The sequence below is a fragment of the Sitophilus oryzae genome, unplaced genomic scaffold (genome assembly GCF_002938485.1).
Source record: "Sitophilus oryzae breed Bouriz unplaced genomic scaffold, Soryzae_2.0 scaffold_551_pilon_pilon, whole genome shotgun sequence".
Classification (NCBI taxonomy): Eukaryota; Metazoa; Arthropoda; class Insecta; order Coleoptera; family Curculionidae; genus Sitophilus; species Sitophilus oryzae.
The window spans coordinates 1,209,164-1,235,272 of NW_022147142.1; the positions used below are offsets into that span (position 1 = coordinate 1,209,164).

The following is a 26,109-nucleotide window of genomic DNA, read 5'->3' on the forward strand; positions in this document are numbered from 1 at the left end:
TTTCATATCATTTATGATGTGCTCCGTTGCAACGGAGCCTAACACAACATGCCCTCATAATGCATTATTTACACTGCTCATCATAAAAGCAAATGAGTCCTTAGCAACTGCTATTGAAGCACTAACTTCTTGGATATTCTTATTGTGTTTTTGTGCATTTTTAGACTTATCTTGTAAAAATGGCAATCACGTTTCAGATGATTTCTTTTGTCACAATGGAAACATTTTTGAACTTTTTATTTTTAAAAATTGATCTATTCCCTTGAGAAAATTTATTTCTGTTTTTCATTTTTCATTAGTTGGAGCTGGAGTACGGAAATGCAGAGCTTTCATACCTGTGTCAGTATTTTCTCGTACCAAGTTTTTTTTTTCATGTTAAGAATAACATACCTGGTTTTAATTTGCAGTTAAATAAACGGTTCAGGGCACATAACTGTGTGGAAATCTTTTTACAGGAGTACCAGTCATTTAACTTTTCTAAAATTTCTCTAGCTGTCGCAGGATCTCTGGACCGCTCCCATTTTATCCACTTGTCGGTAACTGGTGTTGATCGTCAAATAGCACTTTACTGGCACCTTCTCGATCAACTATTTCACACAGTCTAAATTTTCACATTAAATAGTTTTTTTTTTCGTTAAACGGTTTTTATTTCCGTACCCCGCTTTATTTCAGATGACGCGCCACTGGCTATTGTTTTTTTATTTTACACTGATTACTTTTATTTCACTTTAGACGAACGGTGACTGGGCCCATAACCTATTGGGTTATGGGATTAATAATACACGGTCGATTTTTAATAAAGAATTATTTATTCTTTTTCTAGAAACACGCACTCGGAAGGTATCTTTGCAACTTACTACTAAATAGGCAGAGCTCGAACTTTTCAGTTCGATATACATTTTGATGACAATGCATTCTTTGTTTTATTTCAGACACACGCAGGCAGCGCGTGTTATTATATTTATATTTTCTTTTGAATAATAATCATTCTGGATATGTAGGTATATCCAATACTGTGTTTATAAAACATATAAATTAATTTTTGCAAATATTCCAACAAAGAGTTTTATTTTTATTTTGTATTATTACATTATTATGAAACAATTTTAAATGTCTGTTATACACAGATTGCGAAGACAAAATTTTCCTGCAAATATTGCACAGTACGCCCATAATAGTTGATAATAGTACAGCCAGTACAGCACTGTACTGGCAGTAAGAGCACTATAAAATGTAGTAATAGGTATATGCAAATTACGGAGGGTTTAATGCAAATCAATTAAGTAAGTTTTAAATTATTTCAGATATAAAAATATAAAGAGGAAAAAACAGTCAACCCTCAAAATCAGCTGTGAACCTCTCCATGCGCCCCTAGCGGCCAAAAATCAATACGTGCACCGTCAGAATTTAGCCGCTCGTATCTCACCACCCTCGATCGCGCCCCCCAGTCCAGCGCTCACCACCCCACACGCTTGACGTCACTTCCTGCGCCCGGCGGTGGATGGTGAATCGGCCATCTCCCTCTACTGATATCTCGCAATAGTTCTATTATATATTACGCTAAGGGATTTATTAATATTTTTTCTACGACATTTAAATCTACTCAAATGGCTACTATGAAAATATTTTCAAATTTTAGCCATCCCTAGTCAGTACCCATCAATGTCAATATAGTACAGTACGCGCATAAGCAAATAAAAGGTGGCAGTTTATTGGTTAGACTTATTTCTTATTTTATTTTATTTGGCTGTATGAACGCGTACAAATATAAATTCTTTATTTCTTATTATATTTTATTTAGCTGTATGAATCCACCGATGAGACACGATGCTTGGGTTGCAAATGTTTGTTGACAGTGCGATAGGAATCGAAAAACTTTACAATTTTGCCTTCATCAAATAAACCATTAGAAGGCGGACGCTGCATGGACTGAGAGTCAGACATGTCATTGTTGTTTGATTCATTCTCAGAAAAAGAAGAATTATCAATATCTGTAGAGATAACCACTTTGGATTGCTTTCTCGACGGTGTACAGGTTTCATTATCAGTGAGGCTCTTCATCAGCGCTATCAACAAATGAAAAATTCATTGCAATCGAATGGATGGATGAACTGGAAGATAAAAAAAATCTCTTAACTTAATCACCATTCGTTGCATTTAAAATTTATTTATTTATTTTTACGCTTTGCAATATTGATTGTGATTGATTTTTTCGTAGACAATAGGTATAACCGAGCGTATAACTTATTTGGGAAAAATCACTTTAGCACTTTTGTTTACAATTTGTACAATCTAGCAACGGTGCCGACAAATGACATTATACGTGCAACGGGATTTGTTTTGTATATAAATATATAAAGTATACATTATGTTCATTCGTTTGGAGCTCGAAATAATAAATCATTCAAAATTATGCAAATCACTCTCACCCGATACTACAAGTCTGGGTACCGCACAGGTAAAACAATATTTTTACAGGTAGTAATAACTCGGACTAAGGTTTATTCAGAACTCAATAGAAATACGACCGAAATTATGAAAGTTTAGCACTTTGAAGAGGAAGGACAGAACAGAGGCGTGTCTGTTAATAATAATAAAAGTAAGGACCGTAGGGCAATGGTAAATTACTTTGGCAATAAAATACCTACCTACAATATGTAAAGTAGATTATTGAATTTAAATTTGTCTTAAAAGAAAAAAAACTAAAAGTAAAAACAATTTTGGTTATTCTTAAAAGAAAATATGCTAGTTCTTTTATACATGTCCTTCCGACTTCTTTTATTTTTAAAACAGCCTTTTATTTTAAAACTTCGGATTTTTATACATAGAATAAATAAAATGGCATGTTTTTTTTGGTGAGATTCACTCGTTTTTAACTTTTCAGTTTTTTAATATTAACTATATAAAAGCTGGATATCGGACAAGACTTCAAACTTAATAATATTTAACTCATTCGCTTTCCCCCAGTTCACTTTCATAACTCATTTATTTGTGAAGATACGAAAAAACTACGAACAGCAAAGTTGGAGGGTTTTTTTATGGTCCATCCTATGGTGCCATATAGAAAACAGTCGAATATCTATTTATCGAATTATATTACAAAGAGCATTTTTTTTTAATAGAACACTCTGTAAAAGATTCGACAAATAAATGAGTTATGAAAGTGAACCGATTATCTCCGGACACCCAGTACATATGTACATATAAATACTATCGAATTTTTTCAAAGAGCGCTTAATAACTGAAAAGTTTCTGTGGCAGTGCAAAAAACTATGACCTCGGATGGGAAAATATTGATGGATTACTTGAAATCTGCCATTCATAGTCAGTGCAGTAAACAACCTAGTTAAGTGTGGTTGCGATTTTGTCCAGCGCACGCATCACTAAAAACATGCAGGGTTTTTACTTCATCAGGGATATGTTGAGTAATTAAGTCCAAAATCGCCGTACTGACTTCATTGGGACCTCTGTGTGTGTAGAACACCGATATGTCGTTTCCAAGACTATGAACATTAAAAACATAATACCAAAGTTTGTGCAGATAAAACGTTTCCTGAAATTGCATTAAAGGAAGGGGAAATCACCGATTCAATTGTCCCAGGTGTGTTAATCGGTTATCAGATTAAATAATTTTCGATGAAAAATCTTGATAATTGTTTTATTTTTTTTCACTAGGATCATTACGCATTTTCTGTTTCAATTTAGGAAAATAGTGACGCCGCCGCCGGGTGGTGTATATCTGGACATCATTGCGGATAAAGTTCACTAGCTTCACTTCAAAGAGTTTTTCCTAACTTTCCTTCTAACATGTCACTTTTTCTTAGTAGCACTAGCGGTAAGCACTAACAGATAACTTTCTTGACAACTTACTGGCAAGGATGCCACTGCCCAATATTCACACAAATTATTATTCCCAGAATATATATTGTTATTCCCTACTTATTACAGACACCATGTTCATATGGGCTATGTTGGATTCCATTTTTGTATTGGATTGATTTTATGTTTTGAATCTAAAATAAATAACATTGAATGTATTTCAAATAAAAGTTATATATAAATACTATTAGAGAAATACTGATGTATTAACATCAGCTGTAAAACCCCAAGATGATACAATGGAAGAATAATCGGAAAGCTAAGCTAACTGACTTTAAATGAAGATAGATGCCAATTCATATACATTGTGATAAACCACATATTCTGTGGGTGCTTGTATTTTGTATTTTATTGACATCTCTTCTATAAATGTTTTTATTTCATTACTATATTTCTTGAAATTTCTTGTAGGCGAATTTGAGGTTGTAGCATGGCTATTTTTGGGTATCGCTCCTGTGTTTCTTACTGCTTGGGAGATTATGTTGCTGCTAGAGTTACCCGGCAAGTCCAGATCTTGATATTTTATTGATCGAGAATTTGGAAAATACAGTAAGTCCTCTTGCTTTTTTAGTGTATTCGTATATATTTTGTTGGAGGCTGCAGCGATTGCATATGTTTGTTTCCTTTTTGATGTGTTTATCCATTTTTCTTGGGAGGAATAGGGGCTTGTTTCTGTGTGTGACTTGGCCAGTGCTTCCGGAAAATCACCCTGTTTGTTTGAGAATGGGGGGTTGTAATTTACATTTTTATATTTGTCATTAGCTTCAAAGTAGGTGTGATTGTGAAAGGCCATGGCTTTTTTGATGACTAATTGCCTTTCAAACTCTGTACAAGCTTTTCAGCTGGAGCGGTGTTCCAATTCCCAAAACCAGATGGTTATCCAGGACAGATTCCGGTTATATAATATAGTTATCCGTCCAAGCTATTTCTTCTAGATTGAATTTGGGTTGGGTTTTTAAAATATGCGATTACATTTGGCTTGGAAGGAGGTTCTTGTAGGAGTTTGAATAACCGATTCCAAACGTAATCGCTTATTTCAAAATGCGTTAAAATGTTCGTCGTTAAGCAATCCGTTTAGAGAAAGAACTCGGAATATTATGTCGTGATAAATCGCTGATTGTTCAGGATTTTGTTTTGAAATTCCGAATTCTTGTTCTACTCGTTGGCGCAATTCAACGTCGTCCAAATTGGATATCGGTTCGTTTAGTCGGTGCAAATTGCCTACTGCGGCATCGGCTTCTTCTCTCGAAGCTGCCTCGCTTAGTATATCTGCGGAAACAAATATAATATTTTATGGTGCGTGAACGGTTAGTCAAACTTAGAGGTTAGGTTAGTTGAACAAATTGTTAAATTTTAAAATAAAAATAGATGTTCCTTCCGAATCACTAAAACTATCATTCTTTGCAATAAATATACTCTCTTAAAAATGTGATTGCATCACTTACACTCCTACTAATGATTTATGTTGCCAAACGAACCTTCATCTTTTTCCACGCCCATTGCAAAAGCGCACTTTTGTAGCCCCACGAAGCCCCCCATTGTTTCGTAGGAAAACTAATTCCAAAATATATGTCCATTTAATATCCGTTTTTGTTTCTATATCTTTCAGACCAACTTGACCATATGGCAGGCATATAAATAAATATACACTTCTGAATTAGTTTCAGGGTGCTTGAATGATGTTTTTAAATATCTATGTCTGAAAAATTTTCTCTTAGCTTCTGAGCCATAATATGGCCAATGCTAATACCACTACATATGCATATGCAATAGAAATTAAATTATAATCAAAAAGAAAAAAGAAAACAAATAATAAAAATATTTAAAATACGGACAGGAGAAACAAACTTCTGATTTTAAATGGATTGAAAGACATTGACCACTTATAAAAATATTTATTAAACTTATTTCTTGAATTCAATGTATCAAACAAATTGTTAAATTTTAAAATAAAATAGGAGAAAAAAACTCCTGATTTTGAATGAACGAAATTCAAAAAATATCCTGTATTTTTAGAAGGCATTGGCCTCGTCTAAAAATATGTATTAAACTTATTTCTTGAATTCAAGGTTAGATTGTTAAATTTTAAAATAAAACTAGACCCAACCAAATCACTAAAGGTGTCATTCTATCATTCTTTGAAATAAATATACTCTCTTAAAAATGTGATTGCATCACTTACACTCCTACTAATGATTTGTGTTGCCAAACGAACCTTCATCTTTTCCCCCTTCATTTACCTAAGCGTACTTCTGTAGCCGCATGAAGCCCCTCACTGTTTTGTAGGAAAACTAATTCCGAAATATATGTCCATTTAATATACGTTTGTTCTATAACTGACCAACAATCGGTTTCTTACTATCTAGCAAATCGGTTTCTTACTACTTTGACCATATGGCAGGGATCTAAATAAATATATACTTCTGAATTAGTTTCCGGTTGCTCGAATGATGTCTAAATTACGAGTGTCTAAAAAATCAGCTCCCAATTTTTCAGCCATACTTAAATTAGCAGGGGCACCATCAAGAGTTAGTAAGGTTACCTGAACTCCTCTTTCATATAATAAGGTCAAACATCTGTTGACAAGGTTAACATTTTCGTTTGCAGACAAACGATTTAATACAATATATCCAACGGGGACCTTCCATCAGCCATTTAAACACACTGGCATAAAAACTAAAACCTCCTTTACTTCAGGAAGAATATATTACTAAATTCTTCATCTATTACTAAATTGCATAAGAGTGGATACGTGTTGCTTCATTTTAATGACATTTAAAGTCCCTGTTGATAAGCTTGGGTTCCCAAATGTGGAAGTGAACTATTAAACGTTTTTCACACATGAATACTAAATAAAATACTAATTTAAGAGCAAATGCTTTTAAGTCTCTCATACATTTTTCCCATTTAACATTTTGTCAAATATATCTGCTGCAGGACCAGTAACTGAAGCCTAAAATGTACAGTAATCTATTAACCCTTTCAGGACGGAATTATTTTCGATTTTATTTTTTTTTAATTTTTGTTTTGTATTAAATAATTGAATGCCAACAGGGTAAACTAATATACAAAAAATGTTTACATTAACATTGACATTGACAGGTGGTACTTTTATGGGACCACAAGGACTCAACATAAAAAAGTGGAAATATAAAAAAAATTAAGGTTTATGAAAACTATAATAACTTTTCGATTTTTCCGTTAAACGAAGGCCTATGTTGCACGTTGAGCAGTGCCACCTAGTACGATGCGGCTTAGCGCGCTTACTGCAATTCGCGCAACGGACTTTGGTACCAAGTATTGGTAAGTGGGCTACTTTGTCAAAGCGTTTTTCTGTGGGAACCATAACTTTGAATTTATTTGGTAAGATATCGGTACTTCTTCATTTCTGAGGCATGTTAGGATCAGCACCAATTAATCCATTAGCTACAGCAAATCTAAATTCTTTCAGAGTTAAATTTTTGATGCCCTCAGAACGATTTTTGAAAATAATGTAGGCATTCGCCACTGCTAAGCCAAGAAAATGCCAGAAAAGCCGATGCCACCACTTCTTGGATTTTCGGTCCACTCTGTACGAGGCTACGTATTGATCAGATTTATCAACGAAGTTCATATGTATGTTATATTCTTTTACTAACTCCATGCAAGGAATTTCTATCGATGTTCAATCTTTTTGTTTTCTTGGAACTGTAAGTATCATTTCCGGATTATGAAAATTGCTGATGAACCGAACCAATTTTGTATCATTCCATACTTAATAAAGAATGCCTTCGCGGGTCATGCGCCAATCCGAGTCGCCCCTGTTCATACTTTTTTCTGATTTTAAATCTTTCGGCTCCCCTTTCTAGCTGTCCCGCAAGAATAGAGTTTATCTGCTAACAGGTCTTTTTGGAGTTGAATACCGTTGAAAAAGTTATCAAAGTATATTTGATGGTATTTCCCACTAATGGGCGAGTCAAATCTTTGACCACACGAGATCCTAGACTAGATTTAGGACCCTCAGTAACTTTTTCCGTATATATCTGAAATTGCGATACATACCCGGTCTGATCGGCACGAATCCAAATCTTGTAGCCCATTTTTATGGGGTTTTGTGGCATATATTGGCGAAATCCAATTCAACCCTTGAATTTCACCATAGATTCGTCAATTTCTTGCTTTCTTCCCGGTTTGAAACAATTTAAAAATGTTGCGGATAAGGCATCCAAGGGGGGCGTAGTTTGTATAATTTGTCGTAATTTTCTTCCCCTTTTTTGGGCTGAACTGTATTGTCATTTAGATGAATATTTGACAAGAGCCGACTAAATCTATCTCGAGATATTGATGATGAAATATAAGGATCTCGCATTTAAAACCTAGAAGACCAGTAGTCTTTGTAGCTAGACTTCCTACTTAGCCCATCAACAGATTGACACCTAAGAAACATCTAATTTCTTCGTTAGTCGTTGGAACATTGCGGTCTCTATACTGCTGCGTGGCATATAGATTAGTCTTAAATATTAATTTGTCGATCGAGTCCGAAAAATGCATAAAAAAACATCCAGCGGCATTTCTGTGGATTTGGGTATATCTGGATCAAGCATTTCACTAAAGGCTTCAGGTTCAGAAAATTGAGACATTTTCGACCACTTCGTTTCCTGCTGGTTTACTTCTTTTCTGACTTTGTCCCTCAGAGTGTTCAATGGGAATTTATCGTCACCATCGGAATCGGATCCATTTTGATTTTCCTGCGGTAACTCATTTGAATCTGCATTTGCTATATTTATTTCGCCAACATCATCAAGTTCATCTTCTGATGGCATTTCAGACGTAAAAGAATATGTGATGGAATACTTTCCATTAGGGCATAAGCATCATCGGAAGACAATTTAGACAGGTTTATAGGCGTTTGCCCTGAAACAAAAAGTAAAAAAAAATAAGTACCTAGCTATTTGACACAAACGATTATTTTTTCTAAGCAAAGCAAATCTAAATTTCTTCCTAGTGGTCCCAAATGGAACCACAATCAATTTATATGCCATTAAATTATTGGGCAATTATTTATTGTTACTAAATACACCTAATCGCTAGTTACAATGTTAGTGCAATGTTACTTTCCACATTTAGATGTAAATTTCGTTTTCTTTTTAATACTTTTGCTTTTTTCAATATTGGCTGGTCTTCCACTGGGCATCCTCTTACTACCTTTTGTAATATCAGGTCTTCTTCTGGCAATGGCTGTTGCTTGTACACGAATTAAAGGGATATACTACGTCTTAAAGGGATACTGGATCCTGCCGCGGCCGTGCATAAAAAAACTCTCCCATGAATTTCTGGTGCTGACTTTTTTGAGCCGAGTTAAACATTTTTGGATAGAAGCTTCACTGGTGTGAAATCTTGAATGGCAATTTTCCATGAGTTTTAACAATGCTTCAAGTGAAGATGACTCAGTGTTATTGTATGGCTTTGATTTTCAGATACAGGGTAATTTTCATTGTGATTACTTTCATTATTTAGTTCTGCATAAGAATGTTGTTCATATAAATTGTAACGAAAATTTATTTTCGTTGTGCTTGCCTTCGGATTATTTTATTTTTAAACGAGGTTTTACAGTTTGCAATTTTACTCGCATTGACACTCGACCTTCCGGTACCATACTTTTCCCCCGTTGGATGTTGTGCGTCGGATATATATATATATATATATATATATATATATATATATATATATATATATATATATATATATATATATATATATATATATATATATATATATATATATATATCGTTAATCAATTGTTATAATCAATTAATATAATTAATTAATTTAAAATATATTTTTTATCGTTCTTTAATAATTCTCAATGGTACTTAGCAAAGTTGAACTTATTATTTCGATTTTAATATGTTTTTGTTCAACGATTATAAATTAAGTTGCTCTTTTCATGGATCGTGCCATCCATCACGAGAATCCATGGAGTACCAAATTACACCAAATGGACGGTGTACAAAATATTGCAGACTGTAAAACACCGTAGATTGTTTTAAGCAATTCATAATACAATAGTTGCAATTTTTGGTTGCCTACCTACTGTTTGAGATTCATTTGTTTATTTTTAACAGAGGTTAAGTGAATTTTCCTTGTTATCAGTGCTAATTGATTAAGATGCAATTGTTTCCTTGATTTTTAAGGTATGTAAGGAGTCGTTAAGTATTATTTTTATTAGTAGTTGAAATTTTATCGAGAATTAGTTTAACAACGCATGACTATTTTTAATTCGATCTGATATGTCAAGATTTTCGGGAGAAGGGGTATGGTTAATATAAAACTAAAATTTTTAAAATTTTGCCTTCTTCTCTTCTCATCTCTGCTCTGGGCATTTGGTCATTATTCCAATCTGTTCGAGATTTTTTTCTTCAAGATTGCACGCTGAAGGTACGATTTTATTTAATTTTACTATCTGGTTCTATTTAACAATTTATTTCAGCAATTATTTCATTACTTAATATATTTTCTAAATGTAGGTAACTACCTATTGTTTTTTGCAAATTTTTTATGTACCTAGCTACAGTTTTTTTTCTCATGAGAACACGTGTATAGTAGTTTTGTAATTTTTCTAATACCTTTAACTTTTATTTAGTACTAATTATTTTTTTTCTATCTATATATAAATACGGAGACGCCACAACATGGAACAGGAAACCACAGACAGGTGTTCGATACTGAGCCAGGCTGTCCGAGAGAACCAACTGCTGCAGGAGTACAATCAGGAATGTCCCAGGAAAAGCAGGCCTTTGGTAAGTAAAGCTTTTATAATATCATTATTATCGACTATTGTCACCTTTTAAAAAACTTTACATGCCAGAGGGTGGCTTCTCCATACCTGGACCCTGTGGTGGTTATTTTTTTCGTTTGACGGGCTCCTCGACAGATAAGATTTTTTCTAATTTTTCTCTCTCGCCTTATCTGTCGATTACCTTAATTTTTAATAGATCGTAAATTTATTATTAATATTTTTTTTATAATTTAAGCTGTCGTCTCTTCGTATTGCATTTTTTTTTAGATTTTGTTTTTTAGCACGTGCAAAGTAATAAATAATTGTCTGATAGAACCAGTTTTTTTTATCCAATTTTTATTATAAAATCGTACCTATAGTGTGGTAGTGGTCTTGATATTTTTTTATTAAATTGATTTTACATTTTTTGGGAGAGACAGAGAGAGATATACATTTTATCTTTGTCTATTTTTTTAAAATAATTTGGACAATACTCAATTCTAATTTCATTTAAGCTGTTATAGCCAGATTTCAAAATTTATTCAATTAAATTAAAATTTTATTAAATTTAATTATTAATATTAAATTTTCAAGTTTGATAGTAGAATTTTGTCTGTTATTCATCATTTTTTTATTGGTTGGCTTTTAGAGAAGACTAACAATTTATTGGTTAAATACCAATTTGTTTTTGATGCCTTTCGGCTTTTGTATTTTAAAATTGATCAATTTTAATTTTAAAGCTAGCTTTAATTTTTATTCTTATTAGTAGTAATTAGATTTAATTTAAATATTGTTAAGGTAAATAACTATACCTTTGATCTAAATTTTAATTTACTATCATTGTACATTTTATTGGCCACAACAGACAGTCGACTTGGTACTGTTGAACACTACCACATAACTGGGTACTTAACCATTATTTCGAATAGCATACTGCTGATTGTTATCTTATAGGAATATACGAGAATTGATCCTCTCCATAAGTAGCTCACGCACTGAGACTGGTGGAGTCTCACAAGCTCTCCAATGCTAGCCGAACAGTTACGCTACCCACCAGCGGACGAGTGCAGCGAAGAGGGTGAGGCCTTTCTCCCAACCAACGAACCAACCGAAGCAGATGAAAATTTAAGTATCCCAGTTATATTGTATCTAACCTTATATAGTCAAGACTGTCACAGCCAGCCAATTGTATTAGTATAAGTTAGAATATAGGTAGTATTTTAAAAAAAGATCTTGTTTTATTTAATTCCAAAGCATATTTCTAAATTCATCAACATCCAGAATTTTGTGGGTTATAAAATCAGTTGTTGATACCAAATTGGTCTCATATGTTTCTTCTTGGGAACTAACAAGAGGTCTGTAAAATTCTCTACCTTTAGCCTTTTCACCCAATGCCAAACATGCAATTTGATAACGGATCTCGGAATTATTTGCTTCCAGGTCATAATAAAATAAATACGGTAAGTGCTACAAGGTCGGTTAAATCAAAGAAAAGTTGCCTTTTTATGCCCATTCATGGTACAGTGTTGCCAAATTTCTTTTAGTTTATGAAAATAAACAGTATGGCAGTACCGGCGGGGGACCTCCTCTAGTTAGTGAATTAACACCATCAGAACAGGCAATTCTAGACTTAATTAAAGTTGTTTCTATCGAAGGACATAACGTATTAGAATCACCCGCAAACTTTGAAAACACTGAGGACATCACAAATGATAGCTTGCTCACTAATAATGAAAACTTTACGGAAGAGATTTTAGTAAATCAAGATTCAAAAGGTTCTACCCCTCGTTTTACCCTGAATCATACTGGAACAAATAATGACAAAAATACCCCTTCAACAAATGGTAGGAAAGTCCACAAAAGTCTAAAATGTCAAATGAAGTGGTGGTAAATAACTTTAATACATTGTATAAACAAAAAAATTAAATAAAAACAACAAAAAAATTGAACTTTTAACAAGGATAGCAGTTGCCAAAGAGAAATCTGCATCTTCGATAGACAAAATTGCAGAGTCCCTGACTTCAACTAATTTAATTTTTCAATGTAAGTAGTTTTTTTCTTTAATATTTGTACCTTTGTATGTTAAAAATGTTTATTTCAGTTTGATGATTTATGGTTGTTTAAATAAAATATTCAAAATTTGTTTTTAACCAAATATGTCTATTCAAAATCAAAACAAGAAAAACACAGAAAGTTAACAAAAATAGGGCAAACAGCAATGTTGATATTCTATCAACTATATTTTATAACAAATGTCTGATGGGGCAAAGCCACTGCGGATCGTAAATCAAGGTATTGGTTTGTGCCACTACATTCTGTATCTAATCACGTTATGAATTAAATTTTGCCTTGCTGCACGACCCATAGCAAGATCTTAATTTATTCTTGCAAGAGCATTTTCTGCCAAATTTTCAGGAATATTATCTTTTGCAATATATCTAAAAATAAAAAAAATAAATCTGAACAAGAAAAATAAATCATAACAATTATTATTACCGTAATTTCCAAAATCAAATTCCTCGTCTTCTGGTTCAGGTATGTTATGTTCAATACATAATTTGTGTAAAAATGCACAAGAATTTATAATTTTGCACGCTGTTACAGTCATAATGCAACACTCTATGTTTGAGGCAACAACGAAATCTCATTACATCTCTCAGTGATGCTCCGTGTTGTTTTGTGGCAACGATTGTAAACATATTTTGGTGTATTCTCCGCTGGCTCATTTTCTAATGGAGTGAAACACCATGTTCGTAGTGGATAACCAAAATCTCCTAATATTTATTTGTGTTATTTTTATCTTGTTTTTTATGTACTAATTTCAAATTAAATACCTCACTTAAAAAAAAAATAATCAGTATGCCCCCTAGCATACAACTGTTGTAGCAACCTTTGAACGTTAGAATCGCTCAAAATAAATGCCTCATTATTTCCACCCGGATATCTTGCAGTGATGTTAATGATTTTAAGATTAGCATCACATATCTAAAGCCAAACTTGTTATCTTATTAAACAAATAAGTCGAATACTTACCAGTTGTACATTGATGGAATGATATCTTTTTCTATTTACATAAATGTGTTCTGGATGGTCTGGATCATCTATCTTAGGCGGGTAAATAGCGATATGTGTAGTCAATGCAGCCTATCACACCTGGAAAATTAAACTTTTGGGAGAATCTAAGGTTTCACGAGATTCTCGAAATTCTCGATTTCGAGACGAGACAGATTTTTTTTTCGAGTCGAGATCGAGAAAATGCCTTCGAGATTTTTCGAGATCGAGAATTTTTTTCCAGATTTCTCGATCTCGAAAAACTTGAGATGCTGCAATAACTCAACAGCTCATAAAAGGCTAGAAAAATGGAAATAAAAAACTATGTTGGGAAATATTTTCTCGTACAATGCTAATTTACATTTCTTTATTTACAATTATTAGAAATAATTAAAGGATAACTTCCCCAAAACTGTTTGATCAGTCGGTCTTTTCAGAATAAAGAAATGCCGTAAATATAATATATTCTTGTTCTTATGGCACCATTTTTGTATAAATTTCACTATTAACTCCTATTGAGTTAAACGAATTTAAGTAATGTCGAAGAAAAAAGTTTTTCAATAAAAGACTGTTTCGAGTTGCACAACGAAATAAAAATGTTAAACTTTCGTAGGTAGCTAGGTAAATTTTAAACCCATATGGATTTTTATCCATATGGGTTTATATTTTTTAGTCAATCTACACAAATATTATCAAAAACTTTTTTTCTTTTAAAATGTGTTCAGATTTTGTAAAAAGTATAAGTCAAAATCGCAAAACTTAAATTTGATATGAGTTTCTTAGTTTTTAACTAGTATAGTGGCGAATTACAAAAATTCCTTTTCAATGAAAATTAATGAGTTAAATAAAATAATTTAATAAATTACTAGCTTTTTCTCGCGACTACGTTCGCGTTACACCTCGAATCGTTCATGCATTGATTTAAATTATTTTTTACTTCTTTATAGAGAGCTAGTGAGCATAGATGTTTTTTATTTTTCATCTTTTTTTTATTTATTAAGAGCACTAATACTCTCTTTATAGGTTATTTTTCATTCTTTGAAGGATAATTGAGGAAAATATATTTCGTTATGATGTCACTAAATAAACCCTTGTATAAAATTTTATACTGTCTGGTTTATAATGTTATAGTATTGCATTTTCGTACAGCAAACTTTCATTCCCTATTCTACTCCCTAAGGGTATAAATTTCATAAATTAGCTTTACCTTTGTACCAATTTTTATGTATATAATCCAGAGGTCACCAAGTTTTATATAAACTTTTACTAACTTTACCCATTTGGTTGATGAATTTCAAAAATTTCTTCTATTTCTTTTTGTAGGATTTCATTCTTCTAGACCAAATAGTAAGGAATTTTCATACAACAAACTGTTCCGAGATAATTTTACTCTCTAAGAGGATGAATTTCCTAAAATCGCTTTGTGTAGCTAATTCATTAATGTCGTTTAAACGAACCTTTGTGCTAATATTTATGTATCTAAAGCTGGCGGCATGAACTCACTCTAAAATATCTAAAAACGTAATATATAATCTAACTGACACACTGACAATGACAAATAATTTATTTCTGGAGGTATTGTGTGTAGGTGTTTTTCAGGTATGTTTTAGTATTTAGTCGTTTTACACAAAGAAATAGCCATTAAGCACTATAAAAATACTTCATAACAAATCTACACATATATACCTTTCATTTAAAAAAAGAATCATCAAGATTGGTAAAGCGGTTTCGGCGGGATGGATGCAACAAAAAAACCCTTTGAGCTTTTATATATGTATGGATTAATTATTTTTCCAACATATTTTACTTTGCAAATTTTTATAAATATTCAGACTCGCCAATATCGTACTCCACCGTGTCCAGCCTGTTTAGCCAAACGTAGGCCGATTCCTCTTCGGCGGCGTCGTGACCCTGGCCGAAGGAAGAGTCTTGAAGACGCTCATCCGCGCATAGGAATAAGTTGACTGCGTAGCGTATTGCGTATTAATCGATTCTGAAACTTTCTATCTCGTGTATAACATGTTACGCAAGTTTATTATTTTAATCTCGATTTTAATAGATAAATGTGTGAAATGCCACCTGAATATCTTCCGCCATGACATGTTTTTACTTTTTTGTTATGGTAAAGTGATTTGTATAAACTTTATTCAATAACGTATATTTTCCTCCATTTGTGATTTTTTAATTTTAAGCGAAAATTAAGTATAACATTTTAGGAAAAAGAAACACTGTAATATTTAAAAGAATAAGAAGAAATTAGTCTTATTTTGAAAGGAAAATATAGAAAAAACTCTTTCTATAGAAAAAGTCTTTATACTAACCAGAATCCGGTGACATATACGCGGTCTCACCGGAAACATTACTTATTACTTCGCATAACTTGAAGAATATCTACTTTTAATAATGAACACTTCAGAAATACACCAGTAAAAACATTTATTATTTGAGATTAAAACTCGAATTAAATTATAAATATTAGTTACCTATGTTGTTATAGCTTTTATAGGCCTGTTTAACGACTTAATAAGTTACCTAGCGAAAAAATCTGTGCGCGTACCTACCACTATTGTTACAGGTTAATTCGTTAAAGAAATATGTTACACAAGTTAAAAACGCTAAAATTTTAATGGTATTACTTGTGCATTATTGGCCTTATAATGTAATTTGTTGGAATTATATCTTCTTTAAATATAATTAGACTTTTTAACGACTTTTAAGTTACCTAGGAAAAAATCTGTGCACGTACCTACCAGTATTGTTACAGGTTAATTCGTGAAACAAATGTGTTACATATTATTCGTGGTATTAGTGGTATTATATTGGAATCAGCTTGGCATTAGTGGGGCATTATATGAGAAATTTTGGTATTTAATTTGTATTTTTGGCATTACTTTGGCATTAGTATACAGACATTTGTCAGCGGTTTACTCCTTGTAGATAATCAAAAAGTTTTTTGATAAAATTTGCTTTTCATGTCAGATCATTTCTATGAAAAATTACATTAGATTTTTATTAAAGACGCTGGGTAATTAAAACATTGACTAATAAACCTTGTCCACTTTAAATACGGGGTCACGAAATATCCTCCTTGGAGTGTTTGGGTTAAGGGGTGTATAATAAATTAATCGTTGTTTTATAATAAAAACCATAAAACATTTATTTGTGAGTAAAATAATGCAATGGTTGGATATCTCTCCTTTATAATTGGGTGACTAAAAATACACTAAAATAATTAGAAAAAAAATCTTGTACTTATTTAGTAATTACGTCAATATTAATTAATTGACTTTCTAGTCTATTTTATTTTATGTACAAATATATTATTAAATTTTAAGCATTAAGTAATAAAACACTTTGTGCCCTCTTATATCGTAAAAGGTTACGAAATATACTCCTGGTTACACCCCTTACAGAAAACAGTGTAAGGGGTGTAAATAAATTGTATAATCACTGTTTTTTATAATAAAAACTATAAAATATTTCTTATTTGTGAGATTAAAAAAACAAAACAATGCATTGGTTAAAATAAGTACATTCAATACTGTTTTCAATTGTTAATTCAATAATGTGTTATAACATAATATAGCCATTACTATTATACTATTATTATTAAAATAATATGTGTGTAACATATTTCTTTAACGAATTAACCTGTAACAGACATTTATATGCCCAGTATATTTTTGTTTAACAAACCAATCAGGAAAAATCCAAAACCTACCGTTATAGGAGGTATAAGACGATTAAACTTATATAATGACAACTACTTATCGGATAACAAATTAATTACTACTGTCAGCTAGTTCAGCTACTGTCTAGGTAGAATTTACCTAGAGTACCTACACCTACCTATGATGATGTAGGTAGATTAAAGCTTATTTTGACGTTACCTCTCACTTCGGTGTCACAAGCTGAATTTTTCAGGGATGGAAGTACAGTACATCACAGTACATGATATGGGGACCCTTATTCCGAAAGTAGTACAAAATTAAACAGGGTAAAAAGGCACTATCATCAAAAATCGATATATTAATACCACCGTATAGAGAAAACAAATACTTATTTTTTGATCCAGTACAGAATAAAGTCTTCGTAGGGAGTAATTTTTTATAATTATTTACAAAAAAACATTTCCATTAGCGCTTATGACCAAAAAAAAACTTTAAACATGAATAATCATTTCAATCATGCGAAAATTTGGTTTAAAAATAGAGATTTTTTTTTAATATAACTTTCATTTAACGAAAAACGAAGGCCTAAATGAAAAAAAGAAACAATTTAAAAGTTTCGCTCATGTCTTGACAAGGTATCAAAGCAAACCCCATATTTTTTGCTTTTAAACTAATAAAGATATATCAATAAACAATTAGCGATGTAATGGTTTTTGCGCGCGCTGGCCGACTGCCGCCGCTGCGCCGAGATTTCCTATACCCTTGTATATATGACGTCATGGTGTGGCAAATGTAGCATTTTAATTCGATTTGGGCTCCCTTATATAGGATAACAGAAACATTTTCAATGTTAAAATAAAGGAATCGGTTTGATTTTCGCTTTTTAAAACAATATATTTTTATTTTTGGGATTGTGGGCCAGTCTGCGTTTTTTTTTGTTACACATGGCTTTTAGTTCATACCATACCTATAATAGCTTAAATACCTATAATTCTATAACGTAATTTTTAACAGAAAAAAATGACCCTATCTTTTGGTGCAGACTTTATAACATGATATTTTTAGCCGTCCATACCAATAGGTATGGTAGGCTATTAAGATCGATAAAAAAAAAAGTTTTTTTAATTTCACTCAAAATGAGTTATTTGGGTCATAAATGATCTAAATACAAAAGATTTTCATGGTGTCTGTCTGTCTGTCCGTCTGTAACACGATAACTGAAAAACCGCTAAACCGATTTTAACCAAATTTGGCTCAAAAATACTGGGGCACCCGAGAATCTGGCCATTAGTTTTCGGTGGGGGTGGGGGGTTGGTAAGGGGGTATGGGAGGGGGTTAAAAATTTTAAAAAATCGTAACTCCAAAATTACAGTAGCTAGCGAAAAGCGGTTTTCAATTTAAGTTTAGGAATAATATTTGCAACAAAATTTGTAATAACATCAAAATCAGTCAAAGTCGCAGTTTTTGAGATAAAAAAAATAAAAAAATTCCTTTACTTGAAACTAAAAGAATTGCCTACCAATTTTTTATTAACATATTTTAGTATGGGCGGCTATACGTGCCTCCCGGCGCCAATTTTTTAATAATAATAAATCAGTTATTTATTTTCGAGACTCAAAATTTCGAGAATCTCAAATCGAGATCGAGAAATTGACTTCAAGAAAAACATCGAGACGAGATTTCTCGTCTCGATGAAACCCTAGGAGAATCTAAAACAATAATATGATCTCTATTAGATTGATGGTACGAAGAATGTATCATATATTTGGTACAATTAATACATATTAATTATATAATTACAATTAAGTACATATTTGGTAAAATTAATCTGAAGGTATTTAACTCTTGAAAACTTTGAGGAAACTTTACATATTGATTAAAAATTTCCGGTCGATTAATTGCTTCTATAACTTCTCTTAACATCTACTGACAGAAGATTGGCTAACATTTAGGTGTAGTTTTTTCCAATATCAAGCTGGTAGCTGCCGCTTGCAAAAATTTTTAAAGCTACTAATATCTATAAAAATAATAATATTTATAAAATACTTTTAAAAAAGTTTACTTACAGAAACACACAAATCTGTTGCCCGAACTCTATCTTTTATGTAGGGTCGCAAAATATTTTTTAAAAATCTTAATAAATCCTTTGATATTCTGTACATTTGAATAAATTATCTATCATTTAAAACCCTTAACGGATCATAAGCAATAATAGGATTCGGATTATTTAATTAATTATCAGGATTTAGGAAATTATTAACGTGATTAATAAATATAAACTCCATTTTTGACAATACGACTACTAATTACCGCTCGTTGTACATGCGAGTGATAAAATGCATATACGAATCCGCATGAAGAGTCAAGACATAAAATTCAAATTTCATTCTGATATATCTCAAATACGAATGACCTTGATCGATGCGAAGGGTCGAGAATGGCGCCCCAGAGTGTCGATAATGGGACGGACTGACTTTTACTGACACCGAATTTAAAATATCCCGGGAGGCAAAATGTGCCAAAAGGATGGAATTGCAGATGGACCCTCTAAAAAGAAAAGAAAGCTCTAAGGCACTCAAATACGAAGATTTCAAATTGATGGTACGAAATTGTTATGAAGAATGTCCCGATGGTTTGCAAAAAACTCAAGGAGGAGATACCTTGTGCTCCGTCAAAATGGCTGGTCATAAGTAGAGGTCAACCGGATATATGTCCAGTAAGGCTATTCAAAAAATTTATGGAAAAAAGAAAATTAATTAATGTTTCCAGATTGTTTTTAACTGTAAATCCTTCCTGGAAAATGGGTAAATGGTTCAAGAACCTTCCTGCTGGGAAAAATACGATTGCTCAATGGGTGTCTATCGAAGCGAAAAAATAAGGTTTGGCTACGGAGAAAGTAAAAATTATTAATTATTCGCTACGTGCAACAGCTGTGTCGATCCTAACAAAGAAGGGGGTTGAGGAGAACACAATGGTCAAAATAACTGGGCACGCAAACCCGAAGTCAATACCTTACCTTCAACTCGATGATGAACATCATGCAAATTTGGTAGAAAAAATAAGAGACAATGAAACTGCTACAAGTTATAGTAATACTACTAATGTGTGTGTGTTTTTGTACCTACTATAGGTTCTTTTAATTTCAATTCAAATTCAGCATCTTGAAGTACCGCAACGGAATCTAAACATAATAATTTTTATAACTGTGTTTTTCACTGCAATGCTTCATGTTAATTTTTAATATCTAATATTATAAGTTCTGTTTCATTTTATTGCTTCATTTTTAAATAGATTTTTTTTAATATGTTCAAATAAATGTTTTTAAAAAATCTATGTATTTTCATGTTTTTTATTCGGGAAGTATTCTACCGAATGACACTCGTGCATCAAAATTAACCTCATAATTTTTCATTTAAGCATGTCAATAAAAAACAACATTCGTTTATATTCATATTTTGGAAGAGCCCTCCTCCTTCGGTGTCGGTCTCTTATGGCAAAGAGGGGAGAGGTAATTCGAAGGCTTCTTCTTCTATTGGCTCCTCTGGGTGGATGCTGCTTCTTCTGGGCAGGATCTTCCTGAATCTCTGTTGAAGTCTATGAACTTGTGGTTCGGGAGGTTTTGGATCGCTGCCATCAGTAAGACTTAGCGTTGATATTGGTTGAGCCTATGTTGAGCTATATTGAGATCATCCATGTCTAAATTACTCAATTTAATCGGTTTCAGTTCGGGAATATGAAATTTATCTGGTAGATGTGTGCAGCAATCGAAGGGAATTTTTACAGGGTGGCTTCTGTAAATAACATTTCTGTACTTCTGTGCTTTCTATAAATGCATTGCAATTCGGTTGTAGTCTTAAGAGATAGTTTGTTCTTGACATGTAGGTAATCATCTCACAATTTTCACACTTGATTGCTATTGGTATGAGATCGGAGATGGATATCAGCCAATAGTTTTGCTCAATTTCTTGAACGTTGTAGTCGGTTACTAAGAGTAGAGACGTCTGACATGTTCGTGGTAGTTTGTTTGTCTGTCTCAGAAGTTGTGCTTCACAAATAGCATCGATGTCTATTGGAAATTGGAGTAGATCAGAGCAAATCTTGACATTAGTTTGTAACTGTTTGCATGTTTGTAGATCTTCGGGAAGTATGTACAGTAAAGAATTGTCATCTCGCGCAATAAATTTTATTAAAGTGGATAGAATGTGATAAATACCTGTTCGATTATCCAATAATGGAATAGGAAAGATTTTAAAAAGAGTATAAGTTTCAGGTTCAATTAGAGGAATTTTAAGAACAAATACAATTTTATTTTCTGTTTGATAGGCCTCTAATTCTACTATGTCAAGGTATTGACCAATGTTGGAAGAATATTTCGGTAAAGGTAAATTATTTTTAGAGAGAGATTTTGAAATATCTTGAAGAGAAAATACTAGATCTCTAGGTGTGATTATAGAACTGTGTAGTATTCTTAAACGCGCGAATGTGATGGCGTTCAAAATGTCATTAAGAGAATCTTCTAAAAATACATAGCTTTCCATTAGAGATTGGCATATGTCTAGAGCTTTTATTTTACTTTCATAAAACGCAAAATCATCGGATAGATTTGACATAGAAGTTTGAATTTCAGCGATGTTTTCATTAAAACTTTCTTCATCGATCTGCAACTTTCTAATAGTAGAATTGTAGCGTTTTTTAAAACAACTACCACTGCGAACGGCAGCTTTTCATCGGAGAGCAGTCGTGGATAAGGTATTTCACTAGAGAGAAAATTAATCAATAATAATAAACAAAAGATATCTAGATATTGGGCGCCAGGCATGTACAGAGAAAGAAAACACAATTGTATAATACTTAAAACTAATGACTATATTTATTCGTGACGAATTCTGATGGTGAATAGCATTGTACAATTTTAATAATTATTATAGTGGTTACCTGTTGAATAAAACTATATATGTAAATAATATTAAATACGTTCTATGTAAAGACTATAAGGAAAATACAATGCGTGTAACATTAGAGAAAATATAAGAAAAGTAGCATTACTTTATTTAAATTGTTAAATTTATACGGTGTTCAATCAGATGTGTTGCAACCTGTAGATTCTAGAATCTATCTCGTCATTCATCTATTAGTATAGCGTAATAATGATGTCTATAGAAAGTAATACCATTACAATGCGTGATATTATGAAATCTAAAATCTAAATCACACTTTTACTACTGCATTGACATAAATATTCTTAATAATCTAACCACTAAATATAGTCTGTACGCTATAGTTTAAATGTACGTTACTGTTTAAGACTGAAAACATTTTAGGTGTTAAATGCAATACTAGAACTTAAAATTACACTTAGCTGTTCTTTAATGTAACCCTGCTTCAACCAGTAGCAGCGCGAGGAGGTCTTGCATCTCTGTACTGTCTGTCGGCGATCCAGGCTTAGAAATGGGGGTGAAGCAGCACGGGGCTCAAGCCACATCCACGCTGGGGCACTCTATGTGTAAGACAAATCAATCCTACTGGGGACACTTGTCCATGGGACATCCGTCCATAAGATAGTGGCACAAGAGAACACTACTAGGACCTTGAAAAATAGTCCATACCTTGGACACTTGTCCGTAAGACAATGTCCGTCCGTAAGACCCTAAGAACACGAAACTCTTGTTTAAAATCAAACACCGTCTAATAAACAAAATGAACCTACCTCGAAATACTTCCGAGGGCTCAATAAATAATAAACAATCTGTCCTTTCTTCCAAATGACATTCTGGAGGACAAAAGCAAAGGGACGCCAACGTGCCAGCCAAATACAAATACAAGTTGGGACATCCGTAACTCTACCCTAAAAATATTCACTAATAATATCGAATCTAAAAGGAAAATAACTCAGCTTTACCTGTAGCTTCGAAATGGCAGCTGATTCAGATTACACAGCAAGATTTAAATAATCACCATTTCTCAAAAACTGGGACTAATGGCGTCTGACAGGCCAAACAGTCTAACCAAAAGTGAAGTTAGATCACAGAGAATTGACAGAAGCGATGTTGACAGCGCGCGCTCTCACAGAGCAATAACAGGGTTGTGCCAAACCATAACAGGGTTGTGCCCAGACATCATATATCATAATCAAAGACATGTAACGAACTAAAAAAGGTACACTTTCTTTTTCACAAATCTGGGAATAGTAAAAAAAGTCAAAAGAAGAGAACTACTTCGAAAATTTCAGGATACATGACGCTGGAGATCTTAAAAAATTTAAAGGTGTAAAATTACTAAAGCTGCTGGTTACTGGATACGCCGTAAAGTACAGAGATACTCGAGTCATTGTTCTGCTAATATAAAATAATACGGAGGTACATCAGCTATTAGGGTATGCAAGATTAATAAATACTGCTATAGTTAGGTGTTTTATAACGATATAGGTGTAAATTATCGATAACTCAGGCTAGACAAGTGCAGACTCAAAATTAATAACGCTATGTTCTAAAACAACGCGACTCAAAAAAATAATTAAAGAGAACGTCGATCGATTCATGGTATCGATACGTCTCGGTTTATAACCTTGGTGATAGTTTCTGAAACCAACATTCTAGCTCATGTCAGATCAACTACGCCAGAGAAGGAACACTACACTACTAGAGCAGCTATAAAAGACGACGGCCGGTAACCTAAAACCAAAACAACCAAACAAATTTACTGTGCAAGTACAAACCTTCTCTCGGACGGAATGAACAATACTAACAACGCCAGACAAGGAATTATATGGAACTAGAGCAGTAAAGGTTGACGGTCGGTACTACAAGACCAAGACAACCAGACAAATATACTGTTCCAGCTCAAACCTTCTCTCAAACGGAATGTATCATACTAACAACGTCAGACAAGGAATTACAGACTAGAGCAACAGAGGCTGAAGAAGGTTACCCGAACCTCAACACCTCAACAAAACTTGCACTAGCTCAACCCTTCTCTCCAACGCAGTGACTGGAACCAACAACAACAAAAAGCAGAGATAATCACCAAGAGACAGAACTGTAAAGAAAAGTTAAAATGAAATGAATGTGGAAAAATAATACCCTACATCTGTCAGCACGAGGGGATGCACTGTAGTGTACATCAACTAAAATGGGATAAATAGAGCATATCTATAACGATACCCCAAAATGACTCTACATAAAAAAATACAACTAAAAACCTTCTGAGCTTTAGCTCAGAAAGAAAGGAAAAACAAAATACGCATCGCCTAGGGTAGTTGACGGAAGGTCAACGCCCTGTCAAGCAAATGGCGACGGAACCCTAACCAGGTATGTCAATCGAATCAATTTAGAAAATGAATAAATATAGGTTTTACTTACTAAAGTAAAACCTATTAAATAGGTATTACGATGAAGTAATGGTGTACAGGTAATACCACATATGTAACACTATTTACGTAGTACCACATACGTAACATCACCCATACAACACCACACACGCAATACCATATACGTAGTATGTGGATAAGGTGTACGGAAAAAATTTCCGACACTCTCGATGTTTTGAGACTTATCACATACTACGGTGGCATTTGACGGACTCTTACCGTCACGAGGAACCCGTACATGGCTATTCTTTACTGTTGAGTATGCAACTAACCAGTAGCACACTCAACTCGCCCACCATGTAGAGCGGATACGAGCCACACGGCCCAAACCATGACCATAGACTAGGTCATAGCCATAGATCAACACAAAACAAACAAATCATGCAAGACAAATGTCAAAATGACAACCAAACTCAAAGAGTTACAACAAACCAGTACTAGGTTCAACCCAAAACTGACTACAGTCACAAACATGTCCGAAGCGACATTGCTCCAATCCAAACTCCAATATGTACAACTACTGTACATAACCTAAAGTACTATACTAAGCTAAACTTAACCTAAATAAACGTATGACTATTTCCCAACAGTCATACAGGATGTAGTTGTCTTCATGACAACTCATCTGGCACTAAACCTACAATTATCTTGCTGATAGCTATCCTAAACCAAAATAATGGTATGATTGCTCGCGAAACAACCACCCCAAAACCAAAAAAAAATAAATAGAGAATCTGCAGTACAATAGAGAAATCGTCACCCCTCTATGTATGCTAATAAGAATCTCCAAGTATCTGTAAATCCGGCTGTATGGGATTTTACTGCCAAAATTTACCAAAAAACTAAATCTGATATAGATGTCGTCAAGACAAATATCTCTCATGGGAATGACCCAAAAAAACTAAATATGATATAGATGTCACCAAGACAAATATATCCCATGGGAATGACCCAAAAACTAAATATGATATAGATGTCACCTAGACAAATATATCTCATGGGAATGACCAAAAAAAAACTAAATATGATATAGATGTCACCAAGACAAATATATCCCATGGGAATGACCCAAAAACTAAATATAATATAGATGTCACCAAGACAAATATATCTCATGGGAATGACCCACAAAAAACTAAATATGATACAGATGTCGTCAAGACAAATGTATCTCTCGAGAACGAGAAAAACTATATTCGATATAGATGTCATCCAGACAAATATATCGCACGGCCGGAAAACTAAAACATAAGTCTCATGCATCAGAATGCATAGACGAACTAGAAGAATCATCTTCTACGGGACTGTAAGGCTTAAGATCCTTAACATGCCAATTTCCGGCAGTAGATCCATCAGGATTCGACAAAGTATAAACAAGGCGTGAA

At 33.1% G+C, this 26,109-nt stretch overlaps 1 long non-coding RNA gene across 1 annotated transcript; it reads right to left on the reverse strand.

The window, feature by feature from the left end:
• Positions 1-13,171: 13,171 nt before the first annotated feature.
• On the reverse strand, positions 13,172-14,365 carry LOC115887082. Its single transcript, XR_004050998.1, has 3 exons — positions 13,670-14,365; positions 13,471-13,621; positions 13,172-13,410 (listed from the first exon to the last, which is right to left on the reverse strand). It is a non-coding gene; the product is annotated as an uncharacterized LOC115887082 (long non-coding RNA).
• Positions 14,366-26,109: the final 11,744 nt, after the last annotated feature.